This window comes from Oncorhynchus keta, chromosome 8 (assembly GCF_023373465.1).
Source record: "Oncorhynchus keta strain PuntledgeMale-10-30-2019 chromosome 8, Oket_V2, whole genome shotgun sequence".
Classification (NCBI taxonomy): Eukaryota; Metazoa; Chordata; class Actinopteri; order Salmoniformes; family Salmonidae; genus Oncorhynchus; species Oncorhynchus keta.
The window spans coordinates 24,838,299-24,857,984 of record NC_068428.1 but is presented as its reverse complement, the minus strand read 5'-3'; the positions used below and the strand labels follow the sequence as shown (position 1 = coordinate 24,857,984).

At 43.2% G+C, this 19,686-nt stretch overlaps 1 pseudogene; it reads right to left on the bottom strand.

Annotated features, from left to right (window-relative positions):
* The window catches only part of LOC118386619 (syntaxin-binding protein 5-like), a 146,136-nt pseudogene that overhangs the window by 12,318 nt on the left and 114,132 nt on the right, over nucleotides 1-19,686 (bottom strand).

Genomic DNA, 19,686 nt, shown 5'->3' with positions numbered 1-19,686 from the left:
GAAGGTCCACATGAACTAACCCTCCTTATAAACTAATGTCCTATTCGGTGGGAATCAATACATTTGTGTCTTGGACTGACTATAGAGTACTTATTCACTGATTCAGGGAGTTTAATGGTCCTAAACTGTCTAGTTAATGCCAAATCATGGTGTCAGTTTACTGCTAATGTCTCAGGTTTTGATAAAACATATTAAAAAAAAACTGCCAAAATCTATCTAATCTCTTATTTATTCTTCTTTCTGTTTTATTAAAAGTATATTTTATTTATTATATATATTATTATTTTATTAGGAGAGTGAAGTGTCAGTACACAAAAGAGACCTGTAAAAAAAATGTTTTAATTTCAACTCTAAACACTCCAGTTGTAAACTTGACCCTTCAATAAAGTCTGTGTGAAATCAAACTTTCAGACAGATAGAACTGCAACACTTCTGGTTTTCAAGAAAAAGGTTCCCACATCCAAAGGTGTGTTTGACATCTCAGAGAGAACCATATTCACCAATAGCAACCAAATCGCTCACATGCATTCTAATAAAATTTAGGCAAAGATGTACTACCAGTTTTCTAGCATGGATTCATAATATTCAGGTTTGGTCAATATACGGTCTTCAAGTGAATCATGCTTATTTATGAGTCCCTTTACCCATAACAACCAACCTGTTACTGAACAAGTTGTTCTGGGTTCAGTGGGTGTTGTAACTGCTGTGGATACAGATGTAGGATCTTAATTTGAGCCAGTTCGCTACAGTAGGATAATCCTGCAGCAACAGGAAATGTGAAATAGTATGTGGATTATAATTAATTATTGTAGGGGTTGATACATTTTTCATGAAGGAAAATCAAGTCTAAAATGTCAAAGTGGAAATTACAAACTTCAGAAGTATTTTTAAACCTCCAATACACTACATACACTGCATTGCAGGAAAGTTCACCTGAAAATGGGTGATCAAATTAAGATCCTACATCTGTACCAGTGTAATGCCAACTCTAACATGCTGAAAGACAGTTTACCTGAAGTGGGGGATTTGCAGCGGTCCTCCGAGGCAGAACCCTCGTTGATGTCACACAGACCTGCAGCAGAAGTGACAGACATTGCACGACATTAGATGTCATTATCATTAGCTACAGCTTCATTCTTCTCTGTCCTTTTCTCCTTTCTGTTTGATAAGGATGTTATGATATGTAGGTTTTGGGGTATACCTCCATTTTCCCTGTCTGCCAAACAGATGATGCAGACCAGAGCAGAAACAAACTAAACAGACTGCTATCCAAGCCATTGCCCCACCCTCCCCATACATAGAGACAGAAGGCCTGGACCCAGACAGACAGACAGAGACAGACTAAACAGACTGCTATCCAAGCCATTGCCCCACCCTCCCCATACATAGAGACAGAAGGCCTGGACCCAGACAGACAGACAGAGACAGACTAAACAGACTGCTATCCAAGCCATTGCCCCACCCTCCCCATACATAGAGACAGAAGGCCTGGACCCAGACAGACAGAGACAGACTAAACAGACTGCTATCCAAGCCATTGCCCCACCCTCCCCCATAGAGACAGAAACACCCAGACAGACAGACAGAGACAGACTAAACAGACTGCTATCCAAGCCATTGCCCCACCCTCCCCATACATAGAGACAGAAAGCCTGGACCCAGACAGACAGACAGAAACAGACTAAACAGACTGCTATCCAAGCCATTGCCCCACCCTCCCCATACATAGAGACAGAAGGCCTGGGCCCAGACAGACAGACAGAGACAGACGCAGCGAGATAGCCCCAGACAGACACAAACACAGCACCACTGCCCCAGACAGACTCCAGTACTATGGGTAGGACAGACATACAGACCCTAACCCGGACAGACTCCAGTTCTCTGGGTAGGACGGACGGACGGGTAGACTGACAGACACCACCAGATGGACAGACAGACAGCCCCACACAGACAAAGACTCAGCCCCACTGCCCCAGACAGACTCCAGTACCATGGGTAGGTCAGACATACAGACCCAACCCGCACACGACTCCAACATCATCACTAAGTTTGCCGATGACACTACAGTGGTAGGCCTGATCACCGACAACGATGAGCCTGCCTATAGGGAGGAAGTCAGATACATGGCAGTGTGGTGCCAGGACAACAACCTCTACCTTAATGCCAGCAAGTCAAAGGAGCTGATCGTGGACTACAGGAAACGGAGGGCCAAACACGCTCCGATTCACATCGACGAGGCTGTAGTGGAGCGGGTCGAGAGATTCAAGTTCCTCAGTGTCCACATCACTAAGGTTTTATCATGGTCCACACACACCAAGATAGTTGTGAAGAGGACACAACAACACCTCTTCCCCCTGAGAAGGCTGAAAAGATTTGGCATGGGTCCTCAGATCCTCAAAAAGTTCTACAGCTGCACCATTGAGAACATCTTAACTGGCTGCAACACCACTTGGTATGGCAACTGTAAGGCATCCGACCTCAAGCCGCTACAGAGCGTAGTGCGTACGGCCCGGTACATCACTGGGACCGAGCTGCCAGCCATCCAGGACTTCTATACCAGGCGGAATCAGAGGAAGACCCTGCACATCAACTCGGTACTGGTACCCTGTGTATATAGCCAAGTGATCCTTACTCACTATGTATTTATTATACATTTTATTACATGTTTTACTTTAATGTTATTTCTCTATTTTATATATCTTTGTATTGTTGGGAAGGGCCTGTAAATAAGCATTTTACTGTTAATCTACACCTGTTGTTTATGACGCATGTGACAAATTAAATTTGAATTGATTTGATCAATTACTCCTCAGACTCCCCCCACTCTGACAGGTGCCAGCCCACCACTAACCACACACACACACACACACACACACACACACACACACACACACACACCACACACACACACACACACACACACACACACACACACCACCTACTTTTCCTCACCAAGCTGTTGCTAAGCCACGCAGGTTACAGTCATTACACAAGAGTGGTTATTGGCATTGATTTGGTTCTACTGGAGACTGTAGTAACGTCATCAAACAACAGGTGGCAGTATGTCATAATGCAGCGATGCTGCGGTCTGTCAATAACACCACCGTGCTGCAGTGACACGGTATGTGTAGGAGGGATGGCTGTTTATGTGTCAGTGTGTGTGCCAGCCAGCCACCACAGAGAGAAGACAACGCACTGAATAGTCAAAATAACAATTTAGTAACCATTCAAAATCCTTTCAAGGAATTGCAAAGATACAGAGAAGGAGGAGAGGAGACGGAGAACCTCGTACCACCTTGTCACCAACATTGCTTTTTTTGATTGCCTACATGTGCAGATGATACAGACTGAACAGTATACAAGCACATCTACCAAATATACCCCTCATCCTTGTAACATCGTACAAGACTACGTATGCCTATATCTACACACCTGTAAGTATTAGAATTATTAAGATGACATAAGTCATAAGTCATGCTACAAAAAAAACATCTACTGTAAGGCCATATATAGTACAAACCACAGGACGTTGGTGGCACCTTAATTGGGGACGATGGGCTCGTGGTAATGACTGAAGCGGAATTAGTGGAACGGTATCAAACACATCAAACACATCATGGTTTCCATGGTTTCCATGTGTTTGATGCCATTCCATTTGCTCCATTCCAGACATTATTATGAGCCGCCCTCCCCTCAGCAGCCTCATGTGATACAACCCTACAGAAGGCTATCTGTGTGGTGGTAAATCAGTGAAGTGGTAAAGGTCTTTACCATTACCTCCGGCGGGCTGGCGTGCCTTGCGTGGAGAGCGAGCCTGTCTCTGGTAGGGATCGTTAGACCCATACAGCTCCACTGTCCCCAGGTTCAACAGCACTGTCTTCTGGAGGTAGTCCACCACTGCCAGACCATTACTGTTGCCAAACACAATCCTGTTGGAGAGAGGAAGGGTAGGGAGAGGGAGGGAGGGAGAGAGAAGTGGAGGAAGAGGGAGGGAGGGAGAGAGAGAAGTGGAGGAAGAGAGGGAGATGTAAAAAGAGATATGAGATTGGGGTTTGGGGTTTAGATTAAATATAGCTAGTTCTTCCAGAAACCAAAGCAGCAGAAGTCTCAGACAGAATTTCCCTGCGGACATAAACCGTGTAGACACAGCTTGACTCCATTCCAGCTCAGCTGTACGAGGGAAATCATATCAAATCCATGGCTCACAACCACATTTTGACTCTTCGAATTGAGGACCTGTTTCTCAAGTTGAGAAAAACATTACCGCTCCCTAAAATGATCTTACTTTCATAGTATCCTTGGTTGGTTTGCACAGAGCTCCAGATTGAACTGTTATATTGTTTTTTTTCATTAGGGTTCACAGTAAATCTCATGTAGATATACTGTCTACCACCTTATACTTACAGGCCGTAGGAGGAGCTGAGGGCCAAGCTGGTGATCTGTTGGGGGGGCTCTCCACTTACCCACACCAGCTGCACCACCAACTCTACCTGATACCCTGAAGACTGCTTCAGAGGGGTACTACGCACCCTACAGACAATGAGGGAGAGAGAAAAAGAGTGTAATTGTATTGAATAGCCTCAGAGAGATTGTGGGCTGGTTGTGCATCCCTAAGGCACAGTTTGTTGCAGAGTGTACGTGTGTGTAACTACTGTATGTGAGCCGGTGGTGGTGCAGGATGCATACTTAAGGCAGGGTACGTTGTCTCGGACCCCGTCAGAGGAGTTGCTGCTGGTGGAGGGGTGAGTCGGGGGTCCGGTGGTCTGGGGGCTAGGTGAGGCTGCTCCTGGGGTGGGCAGGTCACGGTCCCCCCCCCCTCCCCCCTCTGGAGGGGACTCCATGTCATTCACCTCGTACTGCAGACGTACCTCCAACAGCTAGGGAACACACACACACATTCCAGAGACTCTATAATGAGTTCAGCAGCCATCATTTCAGTATGTTTCAGTGTGTGTGTATGATGGGAGTCTCAATAGCACTATTGGCATTTATGCATGTGATACTGATCGGTCTCCTCTCTCTCTCCGTCTCTCTCTGTCTCTCCGTCTCTCTCTCCGTCTCTCTCTCTTTCTCTCTCTTTCTCTCTCAAACTCTGCTTTCAATCTCTCCACAGGTCACACACTTGATCTTGGTCAGACACAGATCATTATTATCATCACTATTCATAGCTGCCACAAAATAATGATACAGGTTGTTTACCACTATGTATGTTGGCATGGCAACCATATTGTGTTCTTACTGGCTGGAGACTCATCTAATGAGGCATTGGGAGGTAAACACTGTCTCTAGGAACAGCATTCAGAATCCAAGAAACACCATTGAACCAATAATGACTCTGCTCAGTTGTCTAGTTGTCTACGGGAGGCTATATTTACCACTACACTGTGCATCTGTCGTCATGGCATCCATATTGCCAGGCTATAAGCATCAAGAGTAAATGGGAGTGCTTCTCAGTTTACTCTATCAACGATCCAACATGGTCAGCACAGAGACATGTTAAACACACACACAAAGACAGCTTGTCCGTCGAAACATTGGTTATTACGTTATTCAATTATTGCATCTGAGCTCCTAGAGTGTGCGGCTCTCCTTTTCTTTTTCAAGTGTTCTACTCTGCTAGCCAGCACCTCGCCTAAATAGGTGTGCGTTTCATTCACCTCCAAACACACACACATGCCGACCCACCTGTACGACCTCGGTGGTGATCTCCTGCTTGCTGAAGCGGTATATGATGAGGTTGGCAGACACCCCGGCCACACACAGCATCCTGCTCTCAGGACACCAGGCCATGATCTGGATGGCAAACGGGTCCTCATCCACAATCTCTGTGTTCTGCTTGTCCTCCTTATTATTCCTGCTCTTCTCAAACACCTTGGCCGTCTTCAGCTTGTACAGTACCTGGAGCATTACTGGGAAAAGATAGGAGATGGCTCAGTTACACACAAACACATTGGGAGACAGTATAGAATAGGGAAACTATAAGGCCATCTAGGCCCGAGACATTACACATAAGGAAGTCCATGTAAAGGCACTTACTTGCAGAAGCATCCCAAAACTTCACAGTCCCATCAGCATGCCTGTGAAATCATAAAGAGAAGCCGGTGAGGGAAGGAGAGAGGGTAGAGAATCAGAGGGAATAATTACCATTTCAGCTTTTTGCATACACAACCACATCTCTAATGATTCAGCTTGGCTCTACCTGTCATGATTGTCTAGATTCAGCTCTACAGAAGAATACATCCACATGAGAGGAGACACACCATAACCCTGTGTCTCAATAGTGCAATGCATTCTGGGATTGACCTGTATAATCTGCACTTTGTGTAACTGGAGGAACAATCTCTCTTCAGCTGAAGAAAGAGAGCGAGAGAGAGAGAGAGAGAGAGAGATAGAGAGAGATAGACAGAGAGAGCGCGAGAGAGAGACAGAGATAGACGTGGGGGGAATACTAACACAGGGATGTCTGGAGGTGACAAGAGAGGGAGGGGGAGAGAGGCGAGTAAAAGGGACCCCTTCTGCCAAGCCATTCTTCAATGTCACATTGCTAAGTTCTAAAAGGCTTCTTCTCCCTGTCTCTGAGTTTTTTCCTCTCATGACTGCTAGGCAGGATAGAGGAAGGATAGAGGAAGGATAGAGGAAGGCATTATGATTAAATAGAGTTGGGTCTCCTACCCAGTGATGATGATCTCAGGGTAGCTCTGTGTGCCGAGGCCCCAGTTACCACCACTGATTGGCCACTCCTGGACAACACAATACACCAAACAGAACAGCATCGTTGAGATTGATACATGCGTAAGGTATAAGGAAATCAGTGATAAGATGTTGTCAGATCCAATCGAGCCTACACATTGAACCAAATAAAATAAACATACTGTAATGAGACCATTGGAATGAGACAGGAGGGAAGCAAGAGGACAGACACATGCCTTCTCTTAGCCAGTGGGCTGATGGGACATCATTTGTCTTAGAGATAGAGGGAACCTTTACCACGGTGTGTGTTTGTCAATGCACGTGTGTGTGTGTGTGTGTGTGTGTGTGTGTGTGTGTGTGTGTGTGTGTGTGTGTGTGTGTGTGTGTGTGTGTGTGTGTGTGTGTGTGTGTGTGTGTGTGTGTGTGTGTGTGTGTGTGTGTGTGTGTGTGTGTGTGTGTGTCTGAGAGAGCACAAATGTGTTTTTTAGGTTGTGTTAAACGCAGTAGAACATACAAAGGTCAGTGGTATGACTCAACATTGATCTTTCAGTAAGAACGCTTCCCATAGCGACCCCTTACTTGACACAAAGTAGAAAGAAGCAGGCAGGGAGATAAAGGGATGGAGAGATGAGAGGGAGGAGAGGGTCAGTACATGGTGACATTTCCAACAGCGCGGGAGAATATAACAAGAATTACAATTAATTAAAAAGAAGCAGAACAGAGAGAGACAGGATAGAGGGTAGAATACAGCTGGAATTAGAGAACATGTAGGATACAGGAGATAAGATGCAGAACAGGGTGGAGATTGGACTACCGAATGTTATTTACTGCGTGTCCTTCAACATAAACATTGACGGCATATGATGCACCCTAAAACTCAACTCTGGACCTCCAAGCCAGTTCCACAGATGGTTTTTCATTGTTTCCCTCTAATCAGGCCGATTTAGAGCTGGAACACCAGGCGGGTGGAATTTATTATCAGGTAGAACAGAAAACCAGAAGGCTCCGGAAGTCGTAGGGCAAGAGTTGAATACTCCTGCAATAGCACAGTACTGCCATTATGAGGGGCCCAGTAGCTGAGAGGGTGTATTGTAGAAAAGTGTGGTCCTTACCTTTTTGCTGTAGCCCTGTCGTTTCTGTCTGGAGCCAACAGAGTAAAGTGCGGGAATGAGGTCCACAGGGCAGTCAGCAAAGTACTCACAGCAGGTAACCGGAGACTCATGAATGGTCAGTGGATAGGGGTTCTCGAATATGGGGTAACTGGGAAAGGGGACATAGAATTATAGCTCACAGTTTTAGTCCCTACAATGGCAGGCCAAGAGACATTGAAACTGAAAGAGATGCATGCAATAGAATGGAAATGAATGAAAGTACAGAATCTAAGCTAAATCTACAGGGATAACAATTATACTACCTGTTAGTTAGTAATAACTGTTGTGTTTCAAATGAGTAGGAACATTCAAGAAGTCCAAATAATACAGTAGCTAAATATTTTATGTTAATAAAGCATGTTCAGTCCTTTAACATCCACTCAGACGTACCCATTTTGTGCAAGGTCGATTACAACTAAATCCTTTTCTAGAAGGACCACTACAGCATAAGGTTCCTGAAAATCTGCATGACAAAAACATAACAAAAAGAAAGATAGATGTCATTCATAAACACAATATGTAGGGTATATTCTCTCAAATAATTTTCTGAAATCTACAATTCCCAAGTGTCTTCAAGATGTTGATCAAATATATGAGCTTGAAGCTTGGTACAGTAGGAATATATAGTAACATATTAAAAGCATATTTCAATATTAAACTGAAGATGAGTTAACATTCCACTGGGCACAGACGTCAGTTCAACGTCTAGTTTTGATTTACATCTGGTTGAATTGTCAACTACCATGAATTGAATGTGAAATGTCATTGGATTTAGGTAAACAATTGGGTGAAAAAAATAAGAAATGCCCTTATGCTGATGACTTTTTGCCAATATATGTTGATTCAACATCATCACATTTTGGGGGTTGAAATGACGTGGGAACACTGTTGATTCAATCCCTTTTTTTCCTAGTGGGATGTTTGATTATGGAACATTATTTTGCCCAATAAAACTTTGGATGAAAAGGAACTGAGCTGAACTGAAGGAATATGGCGGAATACCACAGACCTGAAATACCTACACATAATATTGCAGCACAATAGCAGTATGCTGTTAGAGGTGGTAGGAGAAAACGCAGTGTTCTTTTGTTAGCGTCTGGCTGAGATGCAATGGGAGAGTAAGTAGGCATTATTGTCTGAGCCAGAGAGAGGATAGTGTGTGCGCGTGTGTGTGTTTGTGGGTATATGTGTACATGTGTGTGCATGCGTGCGTGTGGTGTGTGTGTGTGTGTGTTTGTAGAGAGAACCGTGTGTGACTGGAAGCCTAGAACATGTTTTCAGTGTCCTCCCTTCAGAGTCAGTGTAGTTACAGCTTGTAAGTCCCAGAAGAAACACATTGTACACCAGGGCAGCCACGACCTTGACAATCAATGTCTCTCTGCTCTGTTTCTCTCCAACTCCCTCTTGCCTTCTCTCACTATCTCCTTTTGTCTGTTAGAATGTCTCAGAAATGCTCTAAGTTTTTCTCAGTCTTTGTTGTCTGTGGATGTGTCTGTCAGTCCGGCTGTCTGTGCTGCCTGCCTGCCTATGTCTGTCAGTGTGTCTGTCTGTATCATTGGTCTGCCTCTGATCTTTTCTAAAAAAAACTAAATTCCATAATAAAAGATGAAATGTCCTGTTCAACATCCTCCCATCCTCCCCATCAGTAACAGTAGATTGAAGCAGTGGTGCAGTAATCAGCCCAGTGTTGTGTAATCCCAGGTCTCCTAGGTCACCATTACAAGATTGACTCAAAGCATCCCAACATAAGGTTGGTCGCCATGGTCACCATTACACAACCATCAACCGATCGTCTGTTAATCGGTTTCCTCATGCCCCCATACCAACGCTAACATCAAACAAGACACACACACTTCAAGCTACACGCACATACACACACACTTTTTGGATGAGCTACATCCACATGACTTTAGCCCCCCATTTTCTGTGGTTAAGATGCAGTCTCTTCATGACAGCCATTTACATATGCCTATCAACATTACACTGCCTAAGGATAAATATCATTGTAAGAGCACCGGCTAATGTAATAGCACCGGTCAATATAATAGCACCAGTTAATGTAATAGCACCAGTTAATGTAACAGCACCGGTCAATGTAATAGCACCGGTCAATGTACTAGCACTGGTCAATGTAACAGCACCGGTCAATGTAATAGCACCAGTCAATGTAATAGCACCGGTCAATGTAACAGCCCCAGTCAATGTAATAGCACCGGCCAATGTAATAGCACCAGTTAATGTAATAGCACCAGTCAATGTAATAGCACCGGTTAATGTAATAGCACCGGTTAATGTAATAGCACCGATCATTGTAATAGCACCGGTCAATGTAATAACATCTGTCATTGTAATAGCACCGGTCAATGTAACAGCCCCAGTCAATGTAATAGCACCGGCCAATGTAATAGCACCAGTTAATGTAATAGCACCAGTCAATATAACAGCACTGGTTAATGTAACAGCACCGGTTAATGTAATAGCACCGGTTAATGTAATAGCACCGATCAATGTAATAACACCGGTCAATGTAATAGCACCGATCATTGTAATAGCACCCGTCAATGTAATAGCACCGGTTAATGTAATAGCACCGGTCAATGTAATAGCACCGATCATTGTAATAGCACCCGTCAATGTAATAGCACCGGTTAATGTAATAGCATCTGTCATTGTAATAGCACCCGTCAATGTAATAGCACCGGTTAATGTAATAGCATCTGTCATTGTAATAGCATCTGTCATTGTAATAGCACCGGTCATTATAATAGCAGCGGTTAATTTAATAACACCGGTCAATGTAACAGCACCGGTCATTATAATAGCAGCGGTCATTGTAATAGCACCGGTTATTGTAATAGCACCGGTCAATGTAATAGCACCGGTCAATGTAATAGTACTGGTTAATGTTATACATTTTTTATTTATAATAACTTTTACAATGTTTTATGTAATAAAGCCGGGTTAATGTAATAACTTGCCGGTTAATATAATAAAAATGATGAAGGCTTAATGTAATAACTTTTACCCACTTAAAGTAATAAGTTATCACATTACAATTGAGTTATTTAGCAAACACTCTAATGCAGAGCGACTTACAGGAGCAATTCCTCAAGGGCACATTGACAGATTTTTCTCCTCGTCGGCTCGGCCCAACACTCTTAGGATGATGTTATTATTGTATGTTTTTAAGAACCCCTAATGTCAATGTCCGCTCCCTCTGGAAAATCAATTAGCATTCAAACAATCCCCATCCAAATCTGAGATATCACTGAACTACAGCGGTGTTTGTCAGACAATGAAATATCCCGAAAATCTGTCATCTCACAAAAGCATCTGTAGCATTCCAAACAGTTTGGCCCACTGTTTGTTAAATATCGGTAAAAATATATATAAATAATTTCCTGAGCTTTCTTATATCTCTCAGATATAGGACAGACACTTTAAAACAAACTTCCTTTTGATTTATTTTCTGAATATCTGTTTTTCCATGCTATTCAATGCGTTTCTGTGTCACACCCTGATCTGTTTCACCTGTCTTTGTGCTTGACTCTACCCCCCTCCAGGTGTCGCCCATCTTTCCTGTTATCCCCTGTATATTTATACCTGTGTTCTCTGTTTGTCTGTTGCCAGATCGTTTTGTTCGTAGAACCTACTAGCGTTTTCCCCCATGGTCCTGTCTTGTCTCAGTTCCTGTTTTCTAGTTTTTCCCGACTTTGATCCCTCTGCCTGACCTGACTCTGAGCCTGCCTGCCTGCCTGCCTGCTGTCCTGTACCTTTGTCCCTGTTGTGGAAATAAACATTGTTACTTCGACACAGTCTGCATCTGGGTCTTACCTTGAAACACGATACTATGGGCTAATAGCAGTAAGGCCAAATTCAATGTTTCATCAAATATGATTATATATATGTTTTGTTGTATACGTAAAGGGGTCCTAAAATTCAAATTCAAATAGCTAAATGGTCATTGGTGTGACCATCTTAAAACAATTCAATATGTTCGCTTAGTAACCACCCCCCGCTTAGATTTTTTACATAATTGACACAATTTTCATCATCTATTGTCTGAATATGTACAACATTGATCATGCAGCATCCTAAAATAGTGCGGCATACTGTTCCATTTGAACCAGCAACCGACTGGAGCGTCAATCTTCTTAAACCAACCCAAAACAACAAGCATCCAAACATGATATCAACTATAGCATCAAACCAATGAATAAATATAGTTTGTTAGAGGCAACGTGGTACCAATTTCCACTGTGGTAGAGGACACTGCTTCTCCCCCTTGAAGGACACCTTGGCTGATGACTGAGTTCTCTACCACCCATCAATCTGGGGCTAACTGAGATGAGGGCATTTGAAAAAGAAGGCTGAGACCTCCAACATACCTTAACCTGGTTCATTACCCATGCAGACCTACATTAAAGGCTACCAGGGGCTATAGAGCAGGTAAGAGTTTCAACTGTTCTGCCTTACTATTATTCAACCATGCTGGTCATTTATGAACATTTGAACATCTTGGCCACGTTCTGTTATAATCTCCACCCGGCACAGCCAGAAGAGGACTGGCCACCCCACATATGCTCTCTCTAATTCTCTCTTTCTTTCTCTCTCTCGGAGGACCTGAGCCCTAGGACCGTGCCCCAGGACTACCTGACATGATGGCTCCTTGCTGTCCCCAGTCCACCTGACTGTGCTGCTGCTCCAGTTTCAACTGTTCTGCCTTATTATTATTCGACCATGCTGGTCATTTATGAACATTTGAACATCTTGGTCATGTTCTGTTATAATCTCTACCTGGCACAGCCAGAAGAGGACTGGCCACCCCACATAGCCCGGTTCCTCTCTAAGTTTCTTCCTAGGTTTTGGCCTTTCTAGGGAGTTTTTCCTAGCCACCGTGCTTTTACACCTGCATTGTTTGCTGTTTGGGGTTTTAGGCTGGGTTTCTGTACAGCACTTTGAGATATCAGCTGATGTACGAAGGGCTATATAAATAAATTTGATTTGATTTGATTTGAAGATGTGAGCTGTAAAGAGGGGAGAGTACTCCACTGTGTGTTCTCCACTCAGCCCCTCTCTGACCCAGACATTTTGGCACAAGATGTAAAATGCCATTCAATTGAATTAAGTCTATTCCCACCTCCAATCAATTGGTTCCCATTGAAACACGCACATCTTAGCAAAACAAACCCAAAACAAGACACCAAAATCAACACCTCTGTCATTACATAATGATATAGAAGACAGAACATCTAAATCATCGTCAATGAAAGCCCTCTCCCAAGACACATCATCTCACAAAGGGCAGGGCATTCATTTAATAACATAATCAGGTCAGACAGCTATTGTCAACAAGGGAGAAGATACAAATCTAACATTCATTGTACTCCACAAGAATCACGAGCATAAACCTCCCCTGGGATATTTTATATTCATCACACACAGTCTCACACACATACAAAAACAGAAAGGTCAAATGTCAATGCTGAGAAGGGCTAGGACACAACATATTACCGGCTGGAAACAACAAAGCCGTCAGTGTAGTTGCTAATTAAACTGATTCCACTCATAAACACACTCTTACTGGGGTATTTGTAGACAATAATATAGCAAGCATACAAACAACCACACACAAGGACACACACACACACACACACTGACCGTTAGAGTATGGCGTCTCACAGAGCGTGAGGAAGTCTACGATAGGATAGTCCATCTCCAGCACGGCTGTACTCTTCCCATGCATCACCGTCAGACATGGACGCCGACCCACCGTGTCATACGACAGACCTCCAGACAGGATCATGAAGGGGTCTCTGTATAGCACACATATACCACACACAGACAGACGCAGACATACACACACATATACCACACACAGACAGACGCAGACATACACACACATATACCACACACAGACAGACGCAGACATACACACACATATACCACACACAGACAGACGCAGACATACACACACATATACCACACACAGACAGACGCAGACATACACATATACCACACACAGACAGACGCAGACATACACACACATATACCACACACAGACAGACGCAGACATACACACACATATACCACACAAAGACGGATGCAGACATACACACACATATACCACACACAGACAGGCGCAGACATACACACACATATACCACACACAGACAGGCGCAGACATACACACACATATATCACACACAGACAGACACATGAGACATACACACACATATGCCACACACAGATAGACGCAGACATACACACACATATACCACACACAGACAGATGGGTTTGCAGGACATGGCACTTTCCATCCATATACCTGAAATAGACAGACAGACTTTGTTCCCTTTCTCCTCTTTTCCCTTGACATACACACACATATACCACACACTGATGGACAGAGTAGCCACATACACAGACATATTAGGCCTGTCCACACAGACAGACGCAGACATAGCATTTATTCAAAAATATATGTGCACAAACACACAGACAGTATACACAGAAGAATAATCACAATTTATTGTAATACAGACAATTACCTAGCCTTAATTACATAGGGAAGCCATTTCACATAAACCTGTCACACACAGACATAATTGTTCATTAAATACTAACACATATACCACACACAGACAAACGCTAACATACACACACATGGAATCCACACACAGACAGTACACAAGAACATAACACACATTTAGAAACACACAGACGGATGCAGACTTACACTTTCTCACACAAAGTCACATCAGGGAAGGAAACGTATACCAAACCTGTGTTCACTTTATTTGATCTATTTTGTAAATAATTATGTTTACTTTGTGTAAACACAGACAGGCGCAGACATACACACACATATACCACACACAGACATGGCGTAAATTCCTCTGTCATTCTGTCTCTAAATGTTGTCTATCATGCAGCCCCATATCACAAGTCAAACAGACACATGAGACACAAGTCCATATGGAAAGCTATAGAGATGCCATATTCATTATCTGGATCCAAGCATCGTCTGCTAAATGTGTAAATGTGTGTGTGTGTGTGTGTGTGTGTGTGTGTGTGTGTGTGTGTGTGTGTGTGTGTGTGTGTGTGTGTGTGTGTGTGTGTGTGTGTGTGTGTGTGTGTGTGTGTGTGTGTGTGTGTGTGTGTGTGTGTGTGTGTGTGTGTGTGTGTGTGTGTGTGTGTGTGTGTGTGTGTGTGTGTGTGTGGTGTGTGTGTGTGTGTGTGCGTGTGTGCGTATCCTTACCCCAGTCGAGTGGTCTTGTACTCCACTTTGAGGATGGGTTTGCAGGGCTCTGGCTTCTTTCCATCCTTGGGCTGCTTTCCTGAAATAGATCAGATCACTTTAGCTTTGTTCCCTTTCTCCTCTTTTCCCTTGCCCTCTCTCCTCTCCACTCTCTCCTCCTCCCTTTTCTTCCACCATTTCCCTGATGGAGCAGTAGTAGCCACTGTGTGTGTCAGACAGTGATTCAGGCCTGTCCATCAGAGAGAGGGAGCGAGATAGCTAGCATTTATTCAAAAATATATGTGCACAAAGGGAGTCAACTTAAGGGTTGGTCAAATAAGTATACACTAAAAAGGAAGAATGTAATCACAATTTATTGTAATAATTGACAATTACCTAGCCTTAATTAAATTTCTTAAAGGGAAGCCTTTTTTAATTTCACATAAACCTGTCACACACAGTTTCATAATTGTTCATTAAATACTAAACTGATTACGCATGCAGCAGCGGGGAAAACAACTAATTCAAAACCGTTTCAATGGAATCCTTTCCCCATTACACTGTACACAAGAACAATAACATGGCAATTTAAGAATGGGGTTCAAAGTTCTCTTGCTTTCTTTCAACTCCCTTTCTCTTAGTTTTTTTGCTCTTCTATTCCTCTCTCTGCTTTCTCTTGCTTTGTGTGTGTGTGTGTGGGGGGGAGGGGACAAAGTCACATCAGGGAAGGAAACGTTTAACACAGAGTAAATTAAACCCGTGTTCACTTTATTTGATCTATTTTGTAAATAATGTATGTTTACTTTGTGTAAATTCCTCTGTCTGTATTCTGTCTCTAAATGTTGTCTATCACTTGCAGCCCCATATCACCAAGTCAAATTCTTAGTATGTGCAAATGTACAGTGAATAAAGGACATTCTGATGTGAAAGGAGAAATGTTGGAAACCAGAGAAAAGTTATAAAGACAGGTTGCATATTAAAAGAAATTGGGGAGGAAAGTGTCTGGATAAGAGCGTCTGCTAAATGACTTAAATGTAAATGTAAATGTGTGTGTGTGTGTGTGTGTGTGTGTGTGTGTGTGTGTGTGTGTGTGTGTGTGTGTGTGTGTGTGTGTGTGTGTGTGTGTGTGTGTGTGTGTGTGTGTGTGTGTGTGTGTGACAGAGACAAGTGTTACCATTGGGTGATTGTCTGAAATGGTTGCCCTGGCCCTTGATGTTCCATATGGTGAGCGTTCCGTTGAGTGACTACAGATGAACCCTTGCCCTCATGGTGCCAGGCAACCGAGTGGATCGCCAAGTGAAACCACAGGAAGCAGGAAGTGGGGGACAGGAAGAAGAGGGCCACTTAATCACAGTGGGAAACCATTTGTAGCAGTACCAGGTACCAGGTACAGTTGTACCTCTCACACACATACTGTTCATGTATAAGGTTTCTCCTATGGACATACGGTGTGTTCACATGTGACTATTACGCCCACGCCTTAGTGTGGATTATGCTGTGTTCAGCAGATGGCTGTTGTGATGTTAGAGTAGAGGAGGGTTGCAAGGCAGAGTTTACATTTGGTTACGTCATGTACATCCCTGAAACATGGTACAACCTTCTATCAACCACCTGTGTTGCATGCATTATAAATGAATGATCATTTATGATGCATTATATAGCTACAATAAAGTATAATCATTCATTAAAGATCATGGCTAAATGCTGATATATCTGTACAATCATAATGCACAAAGGTGGTTCAAAGGTGGTTTAAATGTGACAGTGCTAACAAGTGCTAACCCCATTGAGAGAGACAAGTGTTGTCGCCATTGACAGAGACAAGTGTTAACCCCATTGACAGAGACAAGTGTTAACCCCATTGACAGAGACAAGTGTTATCCCCATTGACAGAGACAAGTGTAAGTGTTGTCGCCATTGACAGAGACAAGTGTTGTCGCCATTGACAGAGACAAGTGTTATCCCCATTGACAGAGACAAGTGTAAGTGTTGTCGCCATTGACAGAGACAAGTGTTGTCCCCATTGACAGAGACAAGTGTTGTCGCCATTGACAGAGACAAGTGTTATCCCCATTGACAGAGACAAGTGTAAGTGTTGTCGCCATTGACAGAGACACGTGTTAACCCCATTGACAGAGACAAGTGTTAACTCCATTGACAGAGACAAGTGTTAACCCCATTGACAGAGACAAGTGTTAACCCCATTGACAGAGACAAGTGTTAACCCCATTGACAGAGACAAGTGTTAACCCCATTGACAGAGACAAGTGTTGTCGCCATTGACAGAGACAAGTGTTAACCCCATTGACAGAGACAAGTGTTAACCCCATTGACAGAGACAAGTGTTATCCCCATTGACAGAGACAAGTGTTATCCCCATTGACAGAGACAAGTGTTGTCGCCATTGACAGAGACAAGTGTTAACCCCATTGACAGAGACAAGTGTTAACCCCATTGACAGAGACAAGTGTTAACCCCATTGACAGAGACAAGTGTTAACCCCATTGACAGAGACAAGTGTTAACCCCATTGACAGAGACAAGTGTTAACCCCATTGACAGAGACAAGTGTTGTCCCCATTGACAGAGACAAGTGTTAACCCCATTGACAGAGACAAGTGTTAACCCCATTGACAGAGACAAGTGTTAACCCCATTGACAGAGACAAGTGTTATCCCCATTGACAGAGACAAGTGTTAACCCATTGACAGAGACAAGTGTTAACCCCATTGACAGAGACAAGTGTTAACCCCATTGACAGAGACAAGTGTTAACCCCATTGACAGAGACAAGTGTTATCCCCATTGAAGAGACAAGTGTTATCCCCATTGAAGAGACAAGTGTTATCCCCATTGACAGAGACAAGTGTTAACCCCATTGACAGAGATAAGTGTTATCCCCATTGAAGAGACAAGTGTTATCGCCATTGACAGAGACAAGTGTTAACCCCATTGACAGAGACAAGTGTTAACCCCATTGACAGAGACAAGTTTTATCACCATTGAAGAGAGAGAGAGAGAGAGAGAGGGAGAAAAAGCTAAAGAGCAAGGTCAAGAGAGAGGAAAGAAAAATACATACATTGACTGACATATTATAAAGAAGAGAGGAGAAGAGACATGGGAGAGAGAGAGAGAGAGAGAGAGAGAGAGAGAGAGAGAGAGAGAGAGAGAGAGAGAGAGAGAGAGAGAGAGAGAGAGAGAGAGAGAGAGAGAGAGAGAGAGAGAGAGAGAGAGAGAGAGAGAGAGAGAGAGAGAGAGAGAGAGAGAGAGAGAGAGAGAGAGAGAGACATAGAAAGAGCACCTGGCTATGAGGAGGCAGGCAGCATAAGCTAACGACTAGTGCCTGACCTGCTACAGCAACACCTCACTGAGACAACCTGAGAAACACTTCAAAAAATGCTATACCTTTTTTACATAAAAACTCTCTCTACATTATAAACGTTCAGCAAAAGCTCAAGGATGGGAGATACAAAGATAAGCTAAGAGCAGAAATCAGACAGATAGGAGTGGGGATGGAGTGGAGTGGAATTATGATGCAGTGTGTTGAAATTGAAGACTCATTATTTTGTCATTAAGAATGCCCTCCCTCTGCTTTGCATAAACCCAACAACTTTGTTTCTATTTTGGCAAGGCAGAAAGTGATTTAGCGACCGACAACAAATGAATAAAATGGCTGCTTCATCATTATTAAAGCACTCCGGAAAAAACAGACCGGCTTACTGCTGTCTTACAGCTCATTATTAAAACTCATTATTAAAACACACCCACTAGCACAGACGCACACACAAACACTCGCGCCAATATTGAAATACTTAGACAAAATTTCTCAGCTCAAGCATTTTAAGGTGAATGTAACCACACACAGTGCGTCACTTCAACAGGATACAGAAATATAACAGTGCATTGTTCAGGTTGACAGTGCCATGGAGCAGAGACAATACATTGTGGTTAGTTGGACAATTAGCAGGTAATTGAAACACATGGTTTTCTTCATATCAAATAATACCCATTAAGAATACTAATTTAATGACTTACATTATGCTCCTTTCAGAGAATGGTCTTTTGGGATGAGACAGTGAGTCACAAACACACTCAAACCCACAACCTCACACACACACTCTTGCACGCACACCGACAAAAATAAATGCAAAAATACTAAGACAGGCAGACCGAGAGAGAGATAGATATATACTAAGTGTACAAAACATTAGGAACAACTGATCTTTCCACAACAGATTAACCAGGTGAATCCAGGTGAAGGATATGATTCCTTATGGATGTAACTTGTTAAAACCATTTCAATCAGTGTAGATGAAGTGGAGGAGGCAGGTTAAAGAAGGATTTTTAAGCCTTGAGACAATTCAGACATGGATTGTGTATGTGTGCCATTCAGAGGCTGAATGGGCAAGACAGAAGACTTAGGTGCCAGGCACACTGATTTAAGTGTGTCAAGAACTGCAACGCTGCTGGATTTTTCATGCTCAACAGTTTCCCGAGTGTATCAAGAATGTACCATCACTCAAAGGATATCCAGCCAACTTAACACAACTGTGGGAAGCATTGGAGTCAACATGGGCCAGCATCCCTGTGGAACGCTTTCGACATCT